This window comes from Adiantum capillus-veneris, chromosome 5 (assembly GCF_014529385.1).
Source record: "Adiantum capillus-veneris isolate H3 chromosome 5, ASM1452938v2, whole genome shotgun sequence".
NCBI lineage: Eukaryota > Viridiplantae > Streptophyta > Polypodiopsida > Polypodiales > Pteridaceae > Adiantum > Adiantum capillus-veneris.
Genome location: NC_140935.1, coordinates 102,232,613 through 102,254,994, shown reverse-complemented (window position 1 = coordinate 102,254,994; position 22,382 = coordinate 102,232,613). Strand labels below are relative to the sequence as shown.

General features: G+C 44.4%; 1 protein-coding gene across 2 annotated transcripts in view; it reads right to left on the bottom strand.

The window, feature by feature from the left end:
• LOC147457840 (uncharacterized) overlaps window positions 1-12,315 on the bottom strand; it is a 65,243-nt gene extending 52,928 nt beyond the window's left edge. Inside the window, exon 1 of one of the 2 annotated variants that reach the window (XM_086512631.1) lies at window positions 12,177-12,315. The gene's annotated coding sequence lies outside the window, so the exon portion shown is untranslated. The remainder of the gene's footprint in view (window positions 1-12,176) is intronic. The other variant, XM_086512632.1, reaches the window with a different exon arrangement.
• Window positions 12,316-22,382: the final 10,067 nt, after the last annotated feature.

The following is a 22,382-nucleotide window of genomic DNA, read 5'->3' as shown; positions in this document are numbered from 1 at the left end:
TGACACATGATTAGCATGATGATAAGCATGATGATTTGAATGATAATCATGAGCATGATGATTTGGATGATAATGACAAGCACGATGAATTGCATGATAGTGACAAGCATGATGATTTGCATGAAGATGAAATTGTTCACAAGCATGATGTGTTAGTTGATACTTTCTCTAGTGAAGCTAACCTCATTGCAGAGACGATCAATCACGAAGCACCGATCTTGGCTCTCGAGTCAAGGTCCAAAGAACCCCCTCAGGAAGAACCGATCTTGGCTCTCAAGCCTAGGTACAAAGAACCCCCTCAGGAAGAACCAATCTTGGCTCTCGAGCCTAGGTCCAGAGAACCCCCATAGGAAGTATTATGTGTACGAATGATTAATCAGCAGGCATTGTTCGAGCGTTTCATTCGTGATCGTTTCCTGTATTTTTATCGGCGTCTTTATGTGATCCCTTTTCCTAGGCATGACATATTGTACGTTGAGCACGTTTCGCTCATTAATGAGCATGGATGTATGCGGATTGTTCATGGAAAGCTAAAATGTTTGCAGTCAAGGAAGTCACATTCGATGTCTCTTCCTTGGCATGACACAGTCATGGAAAGAGCACAAGAAGAAGTGAGCACCAAGCATGGGCATTTCCGTTGTGAAATGCCACAGTTGATTGATTTGGATCAGAAAGACAAGATTCGATCTCATTGTTTGCGTGTGTGTGGTGAACGGTTTGGCACTCCGTCTATTTGTTCATACATTGCATGTACAGTCTTTGAGGAAGACCAGATTATCTCCACTCACTTTACATGGAATGGGTATGTTCATGTTTTTGTGTTGGAAGTGGTTTCAGGAATTTTCAACCATGGAGATTCTTGAAGAAGGTAGACGCATGACTAAAGACCAAGTTGAAGCATTGAAGAAGCCACAGATGACTTTGTGTCGCTTTTGGCGCGGGCAAAAGAAGCAAGCGTTGCAGACATTTATGAAGTTCAAGTATCACACGACCCACACCTCAGAGTGGGCCGGCGAAGAGTCCTTTCGAGGATTCCGGCTGTTGTTGGCAATCTCCTTCGACGCCATACGGTTCGGAACCAGTACCTCACTTTGAAAAAGAGGGGATATCACGTGACACATTCAACCCTATGTGTCCGTGGACAAGCTACAGCACGACCAGGGTTCAGTTCAGTCAAGTCAGTCTAGAATAGAAAGTGATCTAGCACTTTTGTGAGTGTTCGCAGACAGGAGTATTTTCCAGTGCACAGAACCTATTAGAATCCATCAGGAGTATTTTCCAGTGCACAGAACCTATTTTCCATTAGAATCCATCAGGAGTATTTTCCAGTGCACAGAACCTATTTTCCCTATTTTTAACATTTTTCACTTATTATTTTTTAGTGACTTTTGTTGGGAACTGGGTAGGGCAATTTGCATAAGATAATACATAAGGAAACCAGGGCTAGCATTCCACAGCAGAATAGCCAGCAGGAGCATTGCTCAACAAGCAACTTCTCAAGCAAGAACCATCAAAGCCCAGCATTTTGAAGGCCCTCCACTTCAGCGTTTTTCAAGCAGTAGAACCAGCGTTTTTGAAGCCTTAAAGACAGCGATTTCTAGCCACTGCAGTCCAACGTTTTCAGCCCTACAGATCAGCGTTTACAGCCCTACAGATCAGCGGTTTCAGCCTTTCAAAGCAGCGTTTTTCTTCAGCAACAAAACAGCAGCATGACCAGCGTTTTTAGGACAGCATGACCAGCGTTTTTGAAGACAGCAGTAAGCCAGCGATTTGCATGCAGTTATCGCCCTTGGCGTCCACCGCAGATCAGCCCCGCCTTGGTGCGACAGTTGCAGATTCGCAGCATTCAGTTTTCAGCCTTAGCGTCATCATCGTCGTCCTCACTGTCAACATCGACATAGCATCATTTAGTACTCACAGTATCAGTACCTTGTATCAGATTGTGCGATCAATAGCATAAACCTCTCTCGCCATCAAGAGAGGGGCCCTTGAAGGAGGGTTTGACAACTTCCTCGTGTCGTATTCTTCTCTCTCTATTTCTCAGTCTCATGCACCTTCATTCACAGTGTCTATTCACTTTGTTTGTGTCCATTGCACTCTCTCACTAAAGGAACGGAAGGCTCTCCCTTCTGTAAGTAAAAGGAACCCTTGAGCACAATTCAGAGCACTCATCTTGAGCAAAGTTCAACATTCACTTCCGCTGCACCTTACATTGGTATCAAAGCTTTGATAGTGTTTTGTATAACTCAAGGAAAGAACCACATAAAATTTTTTCCTTGTTGCGGTCGCATGTAACCCAAGACCTCTTGGGCGTGTTGATTCCTAATCGTGTTTTTGAAGAGTGACAAGAAACCCAAGAAAGAAGGGCTTGTCCAGCCTCTCCTTGTGCCTCTTTTCACTCATTGAGAGCGGACCGTGCACTTAGCGGCCGGCCAATCGACGTGACGTGGAAAAAAGCAACCTTGGTGTGAGCGCGAGGCCGCCAAGGGGTGCGCCTGCGGAAAAGAGAAGAACTTGGGTGAAGAGAAGATCCTTCTCTAACACAGATTGCAAGCGAAAGAAGAACCACAAGAACCTCAAGAACCCGAAGACATGGCCGGCGTCTTGATGATGGGGGAAGACATGGCTGTCTTCATAACTACCCTCTCTTCATATTGTGAAGAAGAGGGGAGAAGGGGAAGAGAGGGAGTACTTGTGTGTATGCGTGTATGTGTGTAGTGTGTGTGTGGGTATGTATCCGTGTGTGAGAGATTGGGGGCAGCGGGCCTGGTGCACTTGGTAATGCTGCAACAGTGAGGCAGCAGCAAGTGCTACAGCCTTGGCAGCGTGCAGTCGCAACAGGTCAGCCACAACGGGTTCAGCAGCAGCAGCAGTGGCGCGCGCAGGGGGTGAAACAGCAGCAGCGGTGGCGCGCACAGGGGGCAGCAGCAGTGGCGCGCAGAGAGAGAGAGAGAGAGAGAGAGAGAGAGAGAGAGAGAGAGAGAGAGAGAGAGAGAGGTTGATCCAACTAAGTATGACCAGATAAATACAAAGTGATGGCCAAGGGACCAAGGGGCTTTTATATACTGCTCTTATGAAATTGCCCAACCCAATTAAATAAACTATGTCAACAGGTACAATGAGTAAGTTAAATAAATAAACAATAGATTAAGTGTGTTCATACGAGATGCATAACTACCTCTACATATCTATGTATCTATAGTGATGTCTCTCTGCATTTGTTCCTAGTCATTAACAACACAACCCTAAAGAAAGCAAAAAATAAAAACAAGGATGGTCCAGCTCGAGGTCATTAAGTTTTAGAGCTTTACTAGTCTAGAGGCGCCGCCTCCGGCGGCCGCACCTCTCTCTCTCTCTCTCTCACATGCGATCCTCACTTTCAAGATTCATGCGATCCTCCTCAGCTCTTATGACTTTGCGTCCAGAAGTGAGGCCCTTGAACTTCTTTTATTCTTACATAGGGATGCCAAAAGCAGAGCCCCCAAAAGCAATAAAACTCAAAAGCAATGAGGCTTAAAAGCAACTAGCTCTCAAATCTGCCAAAAAGGTAGCCAGCGTAAAGTTTGGAAATCCGTACGCCAAGCCACGTCAGCATGTCAGCGTGATTTACGGAAATCCGTATAGCGTGCCACATCAACAGCCATACTGTTCGCGGGTGGTCATACCACGTCATCAATCTGTGACATCCTCCTCGTAAGCAATCTCTACTGGCATCACAATTGAGTCAATTGCAAATAATGCAAACGCAGCAACACATCAATACCCGGCTAGAACCTTCCTACCGTTGCCATGCTCAGAGATTGTGCTATTTGGAGTGCACTACTTGATGCTGGCGCTCAATTAAGAGCTTGCAGGACCGGAGACAATTGGCTGAGTGAATGAATGCTCTCATGATGACCTGTTGGCCGCATTAATTACAAACGCCAGTGATAATCGAAAGCCAGCATAAATAAAAACTGCTTTTGAAGACCTCAGCGTGAATCTGATATGTCGTTGAGTAATTGGTCTAACAAATATGAGCTTGTGTCACCTTCTTCTCCACACAATTCTTTGCCATTGCCTAGGTTCATGAGCCAAAGACGCCTGATACCATATCAGAATAGCACAATGTGGAAGCATAGATATGAGAAATGCTCACCGTAGAAGTCATGCAAGAGAGAGAGAGAGAGAGAGAGAGAGAGAGAGAGAGAAAAAGAAAGAAAGATTTTTAACGTCTATGTCAGGCCGAAATCGGCCTATGAGACAAATCAAATGTACATGGTGTGTATGTCATCCGTCTATCGGAAAGACAAATGAAACAAAACTGATACAAAACTGAACTGAATGTAGGTAGTGGGGTATCTGAGGAGGGATGGAGCTCTATCTCTAGGGGTATATGCATGTCTATATGCTCAAGGTAGTACAATCATGAGAATGCATCAAGCTATCTAGCTCCATCCTGTACTAATGGGGGGATGTAAGATGTGGTACATGGGCGGGTCTGGTGCCAAGGCTGCCCGGATGAAAGCTGTCGGGTCGGCCTTCATCTGGGCCACTCGCTCCTCAGTGGCACGGCGCTCCCGGGCTCGGATCTCCTCGATCTGTCGGTGGTGGGAGCGCGCGCCCCTGTAGCCTGTGACTCGTGGTCGTCGTCTAGCTCGGCTCACCTCCGCCTGTGGGAGTGTCACTCCCCTCTGAGTGTCTGGTGGTGGAGGAGCGGTAATCCTCTGAAAGAAGTCTGTGAGCTGCGACTGTCTCCCCTCTGTCTGTGTAGCTGTGTGTGGCTGTAGTAGTGTGTCCCGATGGCTCTGTATCTCTAGTAAGAACCGTCCGAGCTGTCTCTGATCCCGAGAGTCCATGATCTCTCGGAGAGTGGGCTGTCCTCTGAATAGGGCCTCATACCTGCCTCTGATCTCAGGGTATGCTCTGCATCTACATACAAAGTGCTCCTCAATCTCCACCTCCTCTGTGCAGGCTCTGCAGACGCGCTCCTCCCTGGGGACACCAGTATGTCTCCCGATCTCAATCTCTAACCTGTGTGAAGCCACTCTCAGCTGACCAATCGCCACCCGTGAGCTATGTGGCATATATGTGTCCATGTAGCGTGGTCTCTGTATGAACCCCCCAGACAATATGGTGAGAAACTGGTCTCTGTAATCTGACATCCTCGTCCCCAAGCCAGGTGACTCCCAGACTCTCCTAGTGTATAGCTGCCACAGATCCTGTCTCAGTACCAAGTTCCTCTCACTGCGAGAGAGGTGAACATATGGTGAGTGGGGGTCGTACTGGAAAGGTGGTAGGCTCTCCATGTCAAGACCGTGTCCCTCAAACCATGCTCTGACCTGTGAGTACCATGCTCTCTCATGCCCACTCTCTGATAGCTGTATAGCTGCCTCAAATGCTCTACGAGTAAGTCTGTCAGGAGGTAGCTCTCTCATCCTCTGGATGAAGCAGACTGTCTGGAATAGTGCCTCTACCACCATGGGTGGTGTGGCGAGCTCGGCTCTAATAATGTCATGTGGCACTGTCTTCTTGCTGCGGAGCAAGCGTGAGATCATACATATCTGTGGCCTCTCAAGCTGTGTCCACTGGTCAGCTGTCAATCCTGGTGCCCATACTGCCGCCGAGTACATCAAGGCCGGGGTGACTAAGGTGTCGAAAAGCCACCCCTTCGTGCAGGGTTCCTGAAAGTGTGCCTGGTGGCATCTCCGCTCTAGCATGGCCAGAGCTGCATATCCTCGGGTGAGCCTGTCAGCAGCAGCCTGCCTCATAGTGAAGGGTCCTGGTAGGCTGGTGAGTGTGATGCCAAGGTAGACATAGGAGGTGACTACATCAACCTGTCCTCCTGCTGCTGTGAATGTGGCAGCGCTCCTCACTGCACTGGATGTGTGAAAGATCATAACCTTGGTTTTGCCAAGGTTCACAGTCAACCCCCTGTGTGTGTTGAATTCGTCCAAGGCCTCAAGATGGCGTTGCAAGCCCTCGGGTGACTCTGAAATCAACACAATATCATCAGCATATAACATGATGTGGACCGGAGTACCTGCCAAGTCGCTCCCCTCTCCCCCTGCTCGCAATATGTAGTCGGAGATCTCGTCGATGTAGAGCCCAAAGAGTGTCGGGGAGAGTGGGCATCCTTGCTTAACACCAATGGTGCTAGCAATGGTCTCTGAAAAACCGCCTGGGCAACGAACTCGACCCGTCACCTTCTCATAGAGAGCATATATGGCCCAAATCATCTCTGTTGGTACCCCAATGCTGTGAAGGCGCTGGAAGAGTCTCTCGCGTGGGACTATGTCAAAGGCCTTGCGGAAATCCACAAAGCAGCAGTAAAGCCTCTTCTTCTGCGCCTTTGCCCCATCAATGAGGCAGCGCAGAACGAAGATGTGATCAGTGGTGGAGAAAGCTCGTCTGAAACCTGCCTGGCCTGGAGCTCGTAAACCCTCGATCTCTGCGTAGTAGCTGAGCTGTGCCTCAAGTACTGCTCCATATAGCTTGGCCATCGTGTGGCCAATCATGATAGTCCTGTAGTTCCCTGGATCCAAGGTGTCGCCAGATTTGTGGATAGGCACTATGGTGTGCTGTGTCCACTCCTCTGGGAAGCCCTCCCCTATAGCCCGGTTGAAGACATGTGCAATCAACGGGGCTATAGTGGAGGCCGCATAAATGATGTGCTCACTCTGTAATCCAGTATGGTCAGCTGATCGTCTGTGCTGCATGCGGCGTATGGCCCTCTCTACCATCTGTGTTGTAAAGAAGGAGGAGCACGTGGGGCGTGGCTCGTGTGGCTGTGGGATAGGAGGCTGTCCTGGCACCTCGTAAAGTCGCTCTGCATAATCATGCCATATCTGTGGATCCTCAATAGCTGTAGTCGGACGTGGCTCGCGCAGGGTGCGCCATGCCGTCGCGCTATCCATGCTCATGAATAGGCGGTATAGCTCAAGCTCCTGTGCCTCTTCGAATGCTCGCCGCTTTTGGCGTGTCAGCGTCTTCATATGCCGTCTGGCCTCTCTCTCTGTGATCTCTCCTAAGGCTCGCTGTGCGCGGAGGCATCGGTATAGCTCTCTGCACTCATCATCATACCAGCGGTTCTGAGGCATAGTCCCGGGGGGGGGAGTGCGTCCTGTGTGAGTGGTGTGTGGAAAGGAGCTAATAGCTGAAGTGTGGAGAACGGAAGAGATATGTGATGTGAGAACTGAGAGTGGTGTGGATGGGTGGAGGAGGCATAGGCCATGCTCGACCTCGGCCGAGTAAAGAGAGGCTAGCTCATGTGTGAAATCGATGGTGGTGTGTGGAGTGTGTGCTGTGGAGCTGTGTGGGATGGTATCTCCGGTGATGGAGAAAGAGAGGTATGTGTGGTCGGCTCCGATGGGTATGGGTGGAATGGTGAAGGATGTGATAAGGTGTGTAGCCTCCCTGGGTCCCAGAATATAGTCGACTGTACTCCCCCCTCCCTTTGCAACTCCATGTGGCATACAAGTCAGGCCCCCTGAGGTGGGCCACTGGACCATCCCGTTATAAATAACGAGACGGTGCTGGGAGCAAAGTCGAAGTAGATGTCGTCCGTAGGCTGTGACTGGAGCTCTGTCTGCTGTATCTCTCATAGTAGCCTCCTCATCTAGAGTGTGTAGTGCCTCTGGGTCCTCGTGGTCATATGCCTCACACTGCTCACTGCGCGTACGAGCATTGAAGTCTCCCATAAGGAAGACTTCACCCAGTGTGGAGTACTCCATAATCTCCTCCGTGAGGCATGCGTACGGTGACTCCTGCTCAATAGGGGCGAATCTGGAGCCTGTGGGAGCAAAGTAGCAAAGGGCAATGTAGACGATCCTGTCTCGTGAGAGCTCGAGGCGAATCCACATGTAGCGGGCCTGTGGGTCCCGGGCAACAATCTGTAGTCTGCTGTGAAGCCCCTGTCTAAAGAGTATGGCCACTCCTCCTGAGCCACGAGTGGTGTGCTGGCGCATACATCCCCGATGTAGAGACTCCCACTGGAATCCATGTATCCGTGGTAGCCCTCTCTCTGGGCTCTCGTGTGTCTCTGTAAGTAGAATGATGTCTCGACCTCTCATCACCTCCTCAAGTCTCTCTGGGTGTGTCCATAGGTCTCCATTGCAATTCCAAACCGTGACATGAATCTCCTCGTGTGTCCCACAGGCCGCGAGTCCCTATGCGATGGTCTTGCCATCAATGATAACCCTACCATCTCGATATACTGCCTTCTTCCCTTCTTTGCGGGCTTGGTGGACTCTAGGCATGCACGCGCGACGGTGATCTTGTTGCATCTTTGTGAGGTCATCATCAAGATAAATCGGGGGGCCTTCTAGCCCTCTCAAGATGACCCTCTTTCGGAGGAAAGAAGTTCGAGACTCCTCGGAGGCGAATTGGAGGATGAGAGCTCTCTTCTTTGGATCTTTGCCAGCTCTCCAAACTTTGGAGAAAGGGATTTCTTCTTCCTTGTATCCCACTTTCTTGCATAAAGCTTTCCCATCGCTCTCGGGTGTAGACCCTTCTTCTTCTTTGATGCCGGTCACTCGCACATTGAGACGGCGAGCTTGTCGCATCTTCTCCTCCTCGATGGTTGTGTGTACGATGAGTACCTCATCTTTTTGGGCTTCCTCTCTTGCAACCTTCTTGATGTTCTTTTTGACCACTTCGACCCATCCTTCTTTGGTGGCCTCTAATTTGTCCTCAATGCTTGCGGTGAGGGCTTTGGTGATCTCCTCCTTGAGGGCTTCCTTAGCCTCCTCTTTAATCTCTCCTTCTTCGGGAGTGAGGGATGTGATGGAAGCATGAAGGAGATCGATTTGTGCCTTCATCTCTTCTTGCTCTTTCCTCCATCTCTCCCTCTCCTTCCCGTTCTCCCGTTCCCTTCTCTCCTTCTCCTCTTTGAGATTTTGGATTTCCGCTCTCATGTCCTCTTTCTCTTCGTTCCATAGCTTGATGAGGGTGGCTTTCTCCTCCTCCCATATCTCTCTCTCCATCCGCCATTCTTTCATGTCCTTCTCCAATTGTGCAAGCCTCTTGTTCGTGAGCATGAAGGTTGTCTTCATTGTCGATGCCGGCGTCTTGATGATGGGGGAAGACATGGCTGTCTTCATAACTACCCTCTCTTCATATTGTGAAGAAGAGGGGAGAAGGGGAAGAGAGGGAGTACTTGTGTGTATGCGTGTATGTGTGTAGTGTGTGTGTGGGTATGTATCCGTGTGTGAGAGATTGGGGGCAGCGGGCCTGGTGCACTTGGTAATGCTGCAACAGTGAGGCAGCAGCAAGTGCTACAGCCTTGGCAGCGTGCAGTCGCAACAGGTCAGCCACAACGGGTTCAGCAGCAGCAACAGTGGCGCGCGCAGGGGGTGAAACAGCAGCAGCGGTGGCGCGCACAGGGGGCAGCAGCAGTGGCGCGCAGAGAGAGAGAGAGAGAGAGAGAGAGAGAGAGAGAGAGAGAGAGAGAGAGAGGTTGATCCAACTAAGTATGACCAGATAAATACAAAGTGATGGCCAAGGGACCAAGGGGCTTTTATATACTGCTCTTATGAAATTGCCCAACCCAATTAAATAAACTATGTCAACAGGTACAATGAGTAAGTTAAATAAATAAACAATAGATTAAGTGTGTTCATACGAGATGCATAACTACCTCTACATATCTATGTATCTATAGTGATGTCTCTCTGCATTTGTTCCTAGTCATTAACAACACAACCCTAAAGAAAGCAAAAAATAAAAACAAGGATGGTCCAGCTCGAGGTCATTAAGTTTTAGAGCTTTACTAGTCTAGAGGCGCCGCCTCCGGCGGCCGCACCTCTCTCTCTCTCTCTCTCACATGCGATCCTCACTTTCAAGATTCATGCGATCCTCCTCAGCTCTTATGACTTTGCGTCCAGAAGTGAGGCCCTTGAACTTCTTTTATTCTTACATAGGGATGCCAAAAGCAGAGCCCCCAAAAGCAATAAAACTCAAAAGCAATGAGGCTTAAAAGCAACTAGCTCTCAAATCTGCCAAAAAGGTAGCCAGCGTAAAGTTTGGAAATCCGTACGCCAAGCCACGTCAGCATGTCAGCGTGATTTACGGAAATCCGTATAGCGTGCCACATCAACAGCCATACTGTTCGCGGGTGGTCATACCACGTCATCAATCTGTGACATCCTCCTCGTAAGCAATCTCTACTGGCATCACAATTGAGTCAATTGCAAATAATGCAAACGCAGCAACACATCAATACCCGGCTAGAACCTTCCTACCGTTGCCATGCTCAGAGATTGTGCTATTTGGAGTGCACTACTTGATGCTGGCGCTCAATTAAGAGCTTGCAGGACCGGAGACAATTGGCTGAGTGAATGAATGCTCTCATGATGACCTGTTGGCCGCATTAATTACAAATGCCAGTGATAATCGAAAGCCAGCATAAATAAAAACTGCTTTTGAAGACCTCAGCGTGAATCTGATATGTCGTTGAGTAATTGGTCTAACAAATATGAGCTTGTGTCGCCTTCTTCTCCACACAATTCTTTGCCATTGCCTAGGTTCATGAGCCAAAGACGCCTGATACCATATCAGAATAGCACAATGTGGAAGCATAGATATGAGAAATGCTCACCGTAGAAGTCATGCAAGAGAGAGAGAGAGAGAGAGAGAGAGAGGTTGATCCAACTAAGTATGACCAGATAAATACAAAGTGATGGCCAAGGGACCAAGGGGCTTTTATATACTGCTCTTATGAAATTGCCCAACCCAATTAAATAAACTATGTCAACAGGTACAATGAGTAAGTTAAATAAATAAACAATAGATTGAGTGTGTTCATACGAGATGCATAACTACCTCTACATATCTATGTATCTATAGTGATGTCTCTCTGCATTTGTTCCTAGTCATTAACAACACAACCCTAAAGAAAGCAAAAAATAAAAACAAGGATGGTCCAGCTCGAGGTCATTAAGTTTTAGAGCTTTACTAGTCTAGAGGCGCCGCCTCCGGCGGCCGCACCTCTCTCTCTCTCTCTCACATGCGATCCTCACTTTCAAGACCAAAGTGGACCGAATTAAACTCCTTGAGCAATCAAGGCTTCTCAAGGGCACTACAATCTAGTTTGCAGAAGATCTTTCCCCGGCCAGCTCAAGTAGAAGAAGGTAGAACTACAAAAGGTGCGAACAGCGCGCACGGCAGGAAAATGGGCAGTCTATCGAGAAGGTAAAGCCATTATTCAGGAGTTTCACACTCCCAAAATGTTTCCCCTCTCACCTACCCACCCTTAGGTTTTTAAGTTTTGTCTTTTGTTCACCCCTCACTAGACCCTCAGTCCTTAAACAAGATGTATCTGACAATCCCCTCGCTTAGAAGGAACCTTTTGTAATGCATTGTTTTCTTGTCCCATAACCCCGTGGACGAGAATTCAATCTCTCTCTCTCTCTCTCTCTCTCTCTCTCTCTCTCTCTCTCTCTCTCTCTCTCTCTCTCTCTCTCTCTCTCTCCATTATGTCTCATGTGCAATCGTCGTGCTGTAAAGCGCACTCTCTTGAGGGAGAGTCGGATGGAGCTGTTGACGCGTGGCCAAGGGGGCGGGGATTGGAATCCCTCCCCGCTTTATATATAGTATAGATATAGACGTGCACCCCCTTGACATGCAAAACTTGGTAATCTTTCAAATGAAGGAATCATTCCAACCATTGGAAAATGTAGATGGTCGTCAACAGTGTTCGGGAGAAATCATTTTTCCAAACATACAAAATATCTTTCCTTGAATTTTCCAAGAGGAAATTTTAGAAAATTAGCCTACTTTTTCAGGTTTTTACACTATTTTTCTCTATTATGGGGCAGAATTTCTACTTTTCCCCTTGCCGTGAACCGGCATTTTGGAAATTGAAAATGGCACGATATTAAGCTGAGACACATTTTTCCCGAACACTGGTCGTCAGGCATCTAAGCGGTAAGAAAGGACACATTTTCTCATGCCAGTTTCCCTTTGTACGGTACTTGTGAAACCAACTGATGTGTGATATTCTTTGAGCTAGTATTCATGGGTTTGTGAGGGTACAATGAACTTTCTAAGCGTGTTCAGGGTCGCTGTTCTCCTTCACAAGCTTTGCTTTACGCCAGCAATCTCCACGGACTGCTCTCTCTCTCTCTCTCTCTCTCTCTCTCTCTCTCTCTCTCTCTCTCTCTTTGTTTCCGCACGCCGTATGTAGGTAGTAGGCTTACCTGCGCACGGGGAAGCTCGCACGCTGGTGGTCTTCGGATTGGGGAGGATCACCACAACAAACTTGTCGTGACAATTTTATTTTCTCGAATTGGAGATGCTATTGAAGATTTTTTTTAGAGCGTAAATAATACATCAAAATGAACATAAAAGATTTTTTTTGAAACATATTTTTTAATGTGAAAATCAGATTGTAATTATCACAGTAGAATCAAATACTTTTTTTCCGGTGTAAAACACTAGTGCAATGTACACATGAAGATAGGGCACTCACCGTATTTGTAGTGGTTTCATTTGAACAAGCACCCACTTCAAAAAGCTTTCTTTCGATGGACTACGAACAAAAGAAGAATAGTAGTTAAACTTTTCATACCATGAAAATTTTGAATTATCATCAAAAAAGTAGATAGTGCACGATCTACATGATTGTCATACAGAAGTATGGTGAAGAGTGGGCAGTGTGTCTCTCCAAAATTTTCAAAAAAATGAAAGTCCTGCGTTGTAGTCCATTTTCTACTACATAGTTATGGTATTCAAAAACAAGATAACAAACTGAAAGGTGCACAAAGACGGTGCTTATGCACACACACACACACACAGAGAACACAAGATGTGGGTGGAGCAATTCACCACAATGTAAGAGAGCCCTTTATTCTTCTTTTTAGTAAAAGAATAAATATATTCACCACTTACATAGTGAAATGACACTCTAAAGAGAAGAAAACGCTAAAGAGAAATTAAGCACAACACAAATGTAGTAATGTGCAATCGATCATCTCTCTTTATATAAACAAAAAAAGTCTTTTGACTTCCACTTTCATGGGTCTTTTCATTTCCAAAACTCACCCTTCACTTATTTCATTTTAATGTTTCGAAAGGATTTTTAATTTTTTGAGATTGGGGAGACCTAATTCTTCTATCTAGTAAAGAATAAGGTGTATATACAAATAATGGGTGGTCGGACGTCTCTAGTGCATTCGATCGAGATAAAAGGCACATCGCCTTTACCTTAACAATCTCCCACTTGAAGACGAATGTGTCGATAAGTGGTACTACTATAGAACTTAATAGTATGTACAAGAGATGTAAAGAGGAATCTCATCTCAACGATGCATGCCGCCATATAGGCTCTAGTGGTGTGTAAAAGCTTATATTCTTGCTAGAATCAGCATGTATACCTTGGACGTATCTTGTAATGACCTACACTACTCCATGATGCATCATGCTAGTGTTAGTTATCATTTGACTGACAACCCTAGCTATAAACGCTCCCACCACAGTTGTTATATAGTGTCTCGACACTAAGAGGTCATACATGAGAGTCCCAAAGTCTGACTACAAACACATAATCTTTGCCAACATATCCGTGGCAATCGCAACAATGCATGTGTAGTGACCTATGTCAATCTATCCGTAGTAGGTATCTCACCTTCAGAACTAGGTATCTGAACGTAACTACATCACCTTCAAAACTAGCCACATATGGATGTGTCAATCCTAACTCCAGGGTAGTCATCACTCCCTCATCATCCATAAGGACCGCATCCAGAATTGCCATATCAAGCATGAGCATGTCAAAAAATTCCATGTCAGTCATATCTGTAGTAGGAGGTATTTATGTCCTAAGAGAATCAAGTTTTTGTATCTCGTGAGAGCATGGCCACTCTAACTTTGTAGCAACATACCCGCCTTGCACAGCATTTTGAAGATCTGCGAAAGAGACTTGTCTCGTCTCTTGTTGGCATGCTTCCAAACACAATCGAGACTATGACATCTCATACCTCAAGTACATGCATAAGGTAGACCAAGCCTATGCTCCTCACGCAACAATGACTAGTGAATTGCAATGCATCTGAAATAATTTCTCTCTAAGCAGTACCTGGCATCCACTCTGTCAACTATCTCACCGAGATCAAACTGTGTCTCAGCTGAGGAACATATCGCATATGATGAAGTGTGTATGATGCATCGTTGGGAAATGATAAGCATACATCTCCTGCACCCTCTTTGTCACAGACTAAACCATCAAAAAGCTGCACACAACCAAGCCTCCCACTAAAAAAACCACCAAACCACTCGTGACATGGTGTGGCATGGAAAGTAGCATCGCCATCTAGTAACCATTGTGGAGAAAGTGTGATATCCACAGACATATCTGCTAGAGGTATACTCGAGGCAAGCATGACATGACCATCATTGGCATATACCACCACTGCAACTACCTCTTTGTCAAAGCCACATTTGCATCTCGCATGCATCTCCTTTGTTGCATCATGCATCTAAAGAAACATCATTTAATGTGCCCTATGTGACCACAATTTCAACATCTCAAGTGTTGAAAAAAACGAGATCGTTGTTTCACATAAGTTGTCATCGTGAACCTCGAATTGTCACACATATCAACTGCCATAAGTGAAGTTATGGGTAGACAGCATATACAAGGATAATGTGCATAAACCAATGTCAAAGATGAGTGCACCAAAACTGAAACGAAAGAAGCTCGTTGTGGGGAGAAAACGCTCTCAAAAAAACTCACAAAACACTCATAGTGCTTAAGCGCATCAATGCATAAAATCTCCCAAGGAAGTGTAACCACATTGTGCTTTGCAATCATCACACTGATGCAAGTCTCAACTACCAAATGTACCTGGAAACTGTGCCTCGAACTTATAGAGCAAGTGGTAGAACAACTCAACCACTACCAAAGCTCAAGTCTGGCTACTTGTAACCATTGACTGCCTGTCTACTATATGCAGTAGACTAACGATCAAAATGTTTGTCGATCGAAAATAGTGCATACCATAAGTCTACTTCTAGCCAGCATAGCATAAACCTCACTCACGTGAGAGTGGGTACAAGAACACCAATTTGTGTCCAAAACCCATCAAAGTGAGAGTCAAAACTCGATCACTGTCAAAAGCTCAAGCCTAGTTACCTGTAACATGACACGAGCATACATCTCATATGCACTCCTTCTAGTGTGTGAACACATGTCCGTGTCCAAATAATTGTATGCCCATCAATGTAGGAGTAAAGTTAACCACAACAAGAGGGAATCAATGTCTCAATCCAATGATCGCAATACATAAAAAAAGTGTATGGCAATCAAGCCAAAACTATGGCAAGAAATCTAGGGAAAATCGGACAGATTCTCCCCTGCAAAATGAGCGAAATCTCAATGCAAACTCTCAAACAATAAACTCTCAATGCAAACTCTCAAACAATAAACTGTATCCAAGATTCCAGAGTGGGAGATGATCTCAACCACTACAAATTGACTAAAAAATTGTCAACCAAAAGTATGGCAAAGTGGGAGTAAACCTCGACCACTATAGTCATCGCAAGAGGACTCAAAAGACCATAAGTCATAACCACTACTCAACACCAAAGAGTAATACCAAAATGGCTCCACAATGTGCATACAAATTTACAATGGAAATCCACACTCAACGTACACAAATGGAGTACCCGTGCATATCAATGCCGACAGAGGTGCAATCTAGAAAATTAATCAATGCAGAAACAATGCGCTCAAGAAAGCTCACCGACACTTGAAAGTGCTCGCTAAAATGCATGTACAATAGGCATCAACCATGTGCCATAACCATATCCAAACCCGTCCAAAAAGACTGTGAGCCGAAGCACAAAATTTCTACCAACTTGTGAAAGAAGCTCCACTTGTAGTGCCAATGCCTACAACTTTGCATTGCTGGAAATGGGTATCCGTTGGCCAAATGTACCCGAGTGCTTCTTCTTTACCCAAATCTACCAAAAACCTCAAACATCAAGCTCTGCACTGGGTGAAATTTCATCTCCAACTCAGAATTTATGCACTCAACTTTGAGCACGTGGTGTGCTTTCAAAAGTGCATCATACTCACACATTGTTGCATGAAACAGAAAACCTAAAATTTCCTAGATATAGTCAGTATGAGCTGAATATCAAAAAAATGGTGAGGAATTTCCCAAAAAGTTTCTTCTGCAAAGTTGTAGACAACATCAAAACGGAGGAGTGTGATGGATAAAAATTTTAGATCTACAATCTCTAGAGAGGAAAACAAATTGCAAAACAATGCTGCTACGCACACACAGTTTTTAGGTCACCTTTATCTACAGACTATCATCCACACTCTCTTCTGAGCTTCCACAAGAGCATACATCACTCTCAATTGAGCTAACAAGCTCTCATTGCATTCTCACAAAGCTTCCAAGATTTCTTGATCTCTCCACCACCCAGACCAAGCAAGCTATCACCTTGAAACTCTCAACATTGCCATGCTCCCTGCCATTGCCAAGCTGTAGCTTTGATACCATTTAAAGGGTGCATGAATGTAATGAGTGTGGAGAGAGAGAGAGAGAGAGAGAGAAATGAAATGAAATGAAATGTTATATTAACTTCTTCAAAAGGCCAGAATGACCTATGAGACCAAACTGATACAAAAGTGGTGAATCTGTTACAATGTCTGGGTACCTTAGTACTAAAGTACTAAGTGTGAAAAGTGTGAAAGTGTGAAAATAAATGTGAAAGACTAAATACAAAGTACTAAATAAACTTTTTAGGAGCATTCTGGGTGTCTGGCTAGAATGCTTCTAATGCTTTGTTGTAGTCTCCTCCGGTGAAGTGTGCTTCTGCATCTCGGTTGTGGTCGTCTCGATTTCCTAAGCTCAATCGCCCTGTCAATGAGGGTGCCTTTGGTATGAATGTGGGTACTCCTTTGTGCTGGCTGCTGGCCTCTTGCTTCTCCTTCCACTCCTATTTCTCTCGATCCGAAGAAATCTGTGATCTGCCTCTGAGGTTGTAGTGCTCTTTGTCTTCTCATTAGATTATCCCTGTGCCGATGTAGTTCCAGTAGGTACAAGCCTAAGCATCTTTGATCTTGGTATTGCATGACTCTATCTAGAGGTCCAAAGCCTTCTTTAAATAGGCAATGAAAATGCCCACGTATCTCATAGTATACGGTGCAGTGGCATATGTAGTGTAATTCTGTCTCCGGCTCCATTCCGCATAACTTGCAAATTCTGCTCTCAGGTGGGATTCCCCTAAATCTGCCAAATTCAATTTCCAACTGGTGTGAGGATGTACGAATCTGACCAATAGCACATCTCAAACCATGAGACAGGTGGGTATCCATGTAGCTCGGGCGAATCACAAATCCATCTTCAGATAGTTGTAGGAAGTTTTCTTTGTAGTCATAGCATAGCATGTGGGTGGAGCAACTCACCACAATGTGAGAGAGCCCCTTATTCTTCTATTTAGTAAAGAATAAATAGAAGAATAAGGTGTATGTACAAATGATGGGCGGAATCTAATGTGAGGCATTGCATCGTGTGCATGGCCTTTTTTTTGCCTTGCAAAAGAGGACAATACTTCTTCTTATGCTGGTCCAAAAGACATCTGAAACACAAATTGTGTTACTTTGCATGGTTAAAATTGCTGAGAGACCCACCTGGAGTATCTCGTGATTGCTTAGGCTTCTTAGCCTCTTGTGGGCGTGGAGAGGTAGATTGTCTCTTATTCCTCTTGGAACGTGTGGGAGATCTACCTCGCCATTGGCTCTTAGCCGCATTGCTCTTAGCAAAAGAATTCTTAGAGTAGGGAACATTTCCCTTCCTCTCTTGTTCATCATCATATCTTTGGGCATGACCGATGGCTTCTTCCAAAGTTTTTGGATGTTGGGTTTTGACATGAAGACGATAGTCTTTGTCAAGACCCCTATTAAAACCCCGTATCTTTTGGAATTCATCTAGACCTTCTAGTTTTAATATGATTTCTTGATACTTGAAAAGATACCGAGTGAGAGAGAGGCCATACATTCGGCATGCATCCCATGCTAACCAATTCTTATCCTCTTTATTGCAAAAACTCTTTGGATAAAGAAGCTTGAAACGCAGCCCAAGACAGAGGATGAGCATCTATTGGAAATGTCATCCACCACTTATAGGCCTTTCCCATAAGAGATAGACTTGTTTCCACAGATTTCTTAATATATGGAGTGTGTCTTAGCCTATGAATATCACTCCATTTGTGTAAGAACGTATTGACCGCATCCTTGTTGTGATAACACTCTTCATCGTGAAACTCAAGAATGGTGATATTCTTAAGTAATGTATTGCTACCTTCTGCATATTCTGAAGCACTTGCCTCTTAGACTCCTTGGGTAATGCGAGCTTGGGTTCCTTGAACCATGCCAATTGGGGTTCCTTGAGCCGTCAATGAATTCATTAATTTCACAAGTAGCTCAGTAAGATTTGTAAAATTTGCATTTAGTGCAGAGAGGTTGTGTTCAAGTACACTTTGGCTATTTTCCAAAGTCTTGAAAGCAGCCATATCTACAAGGCCATGATCTCCTAGATCATCATCATCATGCATATTAATGTCGACAATACCCGTGGTGTCCTGATTTTGGTGTGCGTGCTCAAAATCAAAAGTGTGTGTAGGGGGAATATCCTCGCTGGCCATGGTAAACACATGCTAATGTAGAGAGAGAAACTCCGTCAACTTGTACCTTGTAAAGCTTGAAGTCTTTGTGTTCTTTTATACTCGATAACTTTTGTGTTGCATGAGATCCTCGCCTTGCAAAAATTGTAGCGCTTCACGACTTGTTCTTCGTAAGAACACCTTCGTTGATTCTTCACAAAAACTCGTCGTTTTTGTGAAGGCTTTTGTTCACTTGTGAAGCTTCCTCCTTGAAGAAAAAGGAATTTTGGAGGAAAACTTGCCTTTCTCTAAGGAGTGAAAAGGAAGGGTGAAAGTACTTCCTTGAAGTTTGCACCTTTCCTTTCCTTCTAGCTTTCTTTTTCAACTCAAGTATGCTATCTTTCTTTGTTGTATACAACAAGGCTCAATAGTTTGGATGGTAGAGTGTTGGCCTCTTACCCTCATGGGGTGGGTTCAACCCTCCTTCATGCAAGGGTTTAGAGGCCTCCTGATGCCGTAGAGATGTCGATCAAGTTTGCCTTGGTTGCCCGCCTTGCGTTTCCTTGCAATACTAATTCCAACATGCTATATTCTTGGAACTTATAAATTTGAGGTTAGTTTTCAAACTTTTCACCTCCATTAACACTTTGAAGAACTTCACATCAGCTTTTTCTACTTTAAGTTGCACAACTTGGCTTTCATGAAAAAACACCTTATTTTTTATTTGAAATATCTTTGCCTCCATTTCATCAACGTCAACCTCAATTTGGTTAGCAGAATCGCTTTGTATCACAACATGCAAGAAAATCCCAACATAAATGCACTTGTCGATGTAAGAACACTCGAGAAAACCATCCTGAACTTCAATGTGAGTTGCTTCACTTTCTACCTTCACTTGAAAACCTCTAGAGAATTGCTCCTCATAGAGATTAAATAACTCCACTCGACAAATATGCAAAAATTAAATTGAAGAGACTTCAAGTAACTAAACCTAAAAACTTTTGACTCGTGTTCCTTGAATTTTCTTCCACTTCTAGCTTTTTGGATAAAGCATTTAAACCTTTTTAAATTGAAGAGACTTCAAGTAACTAAACCTAAAAACTTTTTGACTCGTGTTCCTTGAATTATCTTCCCACATAGAAAATAGATAACATCAACAAACCCATCATTGATGTCATTCGACATGAACAAATAGAACCACTGAGAGATAGTGAGATCATCCATGTCTTCTTCATCAACAAAAATGCTTAGAAAGATAGAAGCATCTTCAAGAAAAACCACTTGATTGTCACCCAGAAATCGCAAAATACTTGCATCGTCAATGGTCACCATCTCCTAGGCATCATAAATACCATTCACAAAATTGACATCAAGAACACGGGATAAGTCCTCAAGAATATCATCGAGAAATTGAACTTCCTTGGAAAAGGATGCACTTCCAATCTCCTTGACTGAATTTGCAAAAGCACCAACATCATATAGATCATTCAAGACACCTTCCATAACATCAAGGTTTGAAGAAGACTCCATATTCACGATTCAAGTAAGTTGAAGATTCAAATCCTCAATTTGATGATCCTTGTCTAGAAAAACTTGCTTAAGAGCATCATGAACTTTATAACAAGAAGAAATATGCAAAATCAACTTCAACTTAAACTTGAGAAAACTCCACAATCAATGATGACTTCTCTTCTTGAAGTTGATTGATTTTGGAAACCGCTTCATTTGCTCCACATACGTAAATGCCTCTCATTATCCAACTCCAAAGAAGGCTTATGGATCATCTTAACTTGAGAAACAACAAGACTTTGTAGTTCAACAAATTTAGGTAGAGAACTTCTTTGCAAATTACTAATTTTTTTCTCAGGGATGTGCATTATGGAATACTGTAAATTAGGAACCTTTTGTATCCAAGCTTGCAATTCAAAGACTTGAAATTCAAGATCAACTTGAATAACTCATATCCACTCTTGAAAATTGGCTTTCAATCTTCAAGATTCCAAAAAACACTTTTTTCTTAACAAACACCTTTCAGGATGTCACTTGTGGGATACTCCTCATTAACATACATAAAAAACTAATTCATCACATCATCACTACACATTGTGTCTTCATCTATCTTCATCTCTTCTACTTCAATACACTATAATTTGATGTCTCCCTGAATTTCAACCTCTTCAAGATTGATGTCCATTGTCGGTATATGGGTTTGTATGGGATATTGGTGGCTTCTCTAGCTCACCCCCACTTGGATTTCCTTCTTATCAATCACAAATCCTTCTTTTGAGTAACTTGCCTTCTTTTCCTACAAAGAGGTGAGTGTCTTTGATGTGAGGTTTGGGGACAGATGGTACTCCTCTTGGCTCCTTTGGCTCATGAGTTACTCCTAGCTTCCTCCTTCTTCCTCCATCATCTTTTTCACTCCATCTCCCTTGCTTTGAAAAATACCTCCTTCTTGAACCACTTCTTCTTTGCAATAATTTGTGTATCTAGAACTTTATGTTACCATATACATGTGGTAGTGAATTGTGTGAACACACTTAGGACTGTCGGGGCATTTCCCCTCACTAGGAGGTTTTCCCCCCCGTGCATTGTACATACGTCCATCATTCTAGGGCTATCTATCTTTCCATTGCACACTAAGTAAAACACTCTCTGTTGTGTGCCTTGAGCTTCCTTTGTCTTCTCCAAGATATGTGTGTTTTTTTGCAACCCTAATTTCAATAATTAGCATCAGAGCAGGTTGCATCCTCTCGGGTTTAGTCGCCAGCAGCTCCAGCACACGCCTGCTCACTTTCTCCAATTTTTGTGAGCTTTCACAAGCGTTCGCAGGTCAACAAAAATTTCGGGCTCATTTCGGTCGTCGTTTCCACTACAGGCAGTATTGCACATGCTATTTCGTCATTTTGGGCAAAAATTCTATCAGTGCCGTTTTTTGCATAACAGGTCCCTTAAAGTCTTCTATGGTTTGTGCTATATAGCACGTATTGTTCCCACTTTGTTTCTCCTCTTTTCATGCAGTTTTCACATTAGGTGCAGACATTCGTCATGGCCGACAACAACACAGATGTGTTCAAGATGGTTGCTACTGAGGAAAGATTGGATGAGGACAATTACCCTAAAGTGGGTTTACATTTCTTGTGTCAAAGGGCATTTGGAATATTGTGCAGGGCATTGATGTACGTCGCGGTTCTAAGGATGTAGGCAATGTTGAGGATGTTGCAGGTCTTGCTGCAAGGGTTGCTGCTATTAGGGTTGTTTTGCCTACAACTAGACAAGCTCGTTGGGATGTAAAAGATGTGCAAGCTCATGGATTGATTGCGTTGTCTGTGAAGCGCACCATTACTCCTCACATTTTTCAGCAAAATTTACAAAACAGGCTTGGGGTATTCTGGCTGGTCTTTATGCAAGTCGCAATGAGGCAAAAATTGCATTGCTGCGTAAAGAGCTGGAGTCGAAGATTATGCATGAGGAAGATGATATGGACACTTTCCTTGCTGGTGTCAAGGATATCAATGAGCAACTTATTTCTGCAAGTGAAGTCATTTCAGACAGCTCCCTTGTGCAGACTATTCTTGATGCCTTGCCAGATTCTTACCAGACTTCTGCTAATACTTGGAGACTTATGACCCAAGGAAATCCTGAAGTTGTCAAGTTTGATGCATTATGCACATTGCTATTGCAAGAGTCACTTTCCAAAAAAAACAGGACTAGACAGAGTGCAATTGAACATGCCTTTATTGATGCTCAAAGAAAAGGTGGTAACAGCAATGTAGCCACTTCTCATGGTT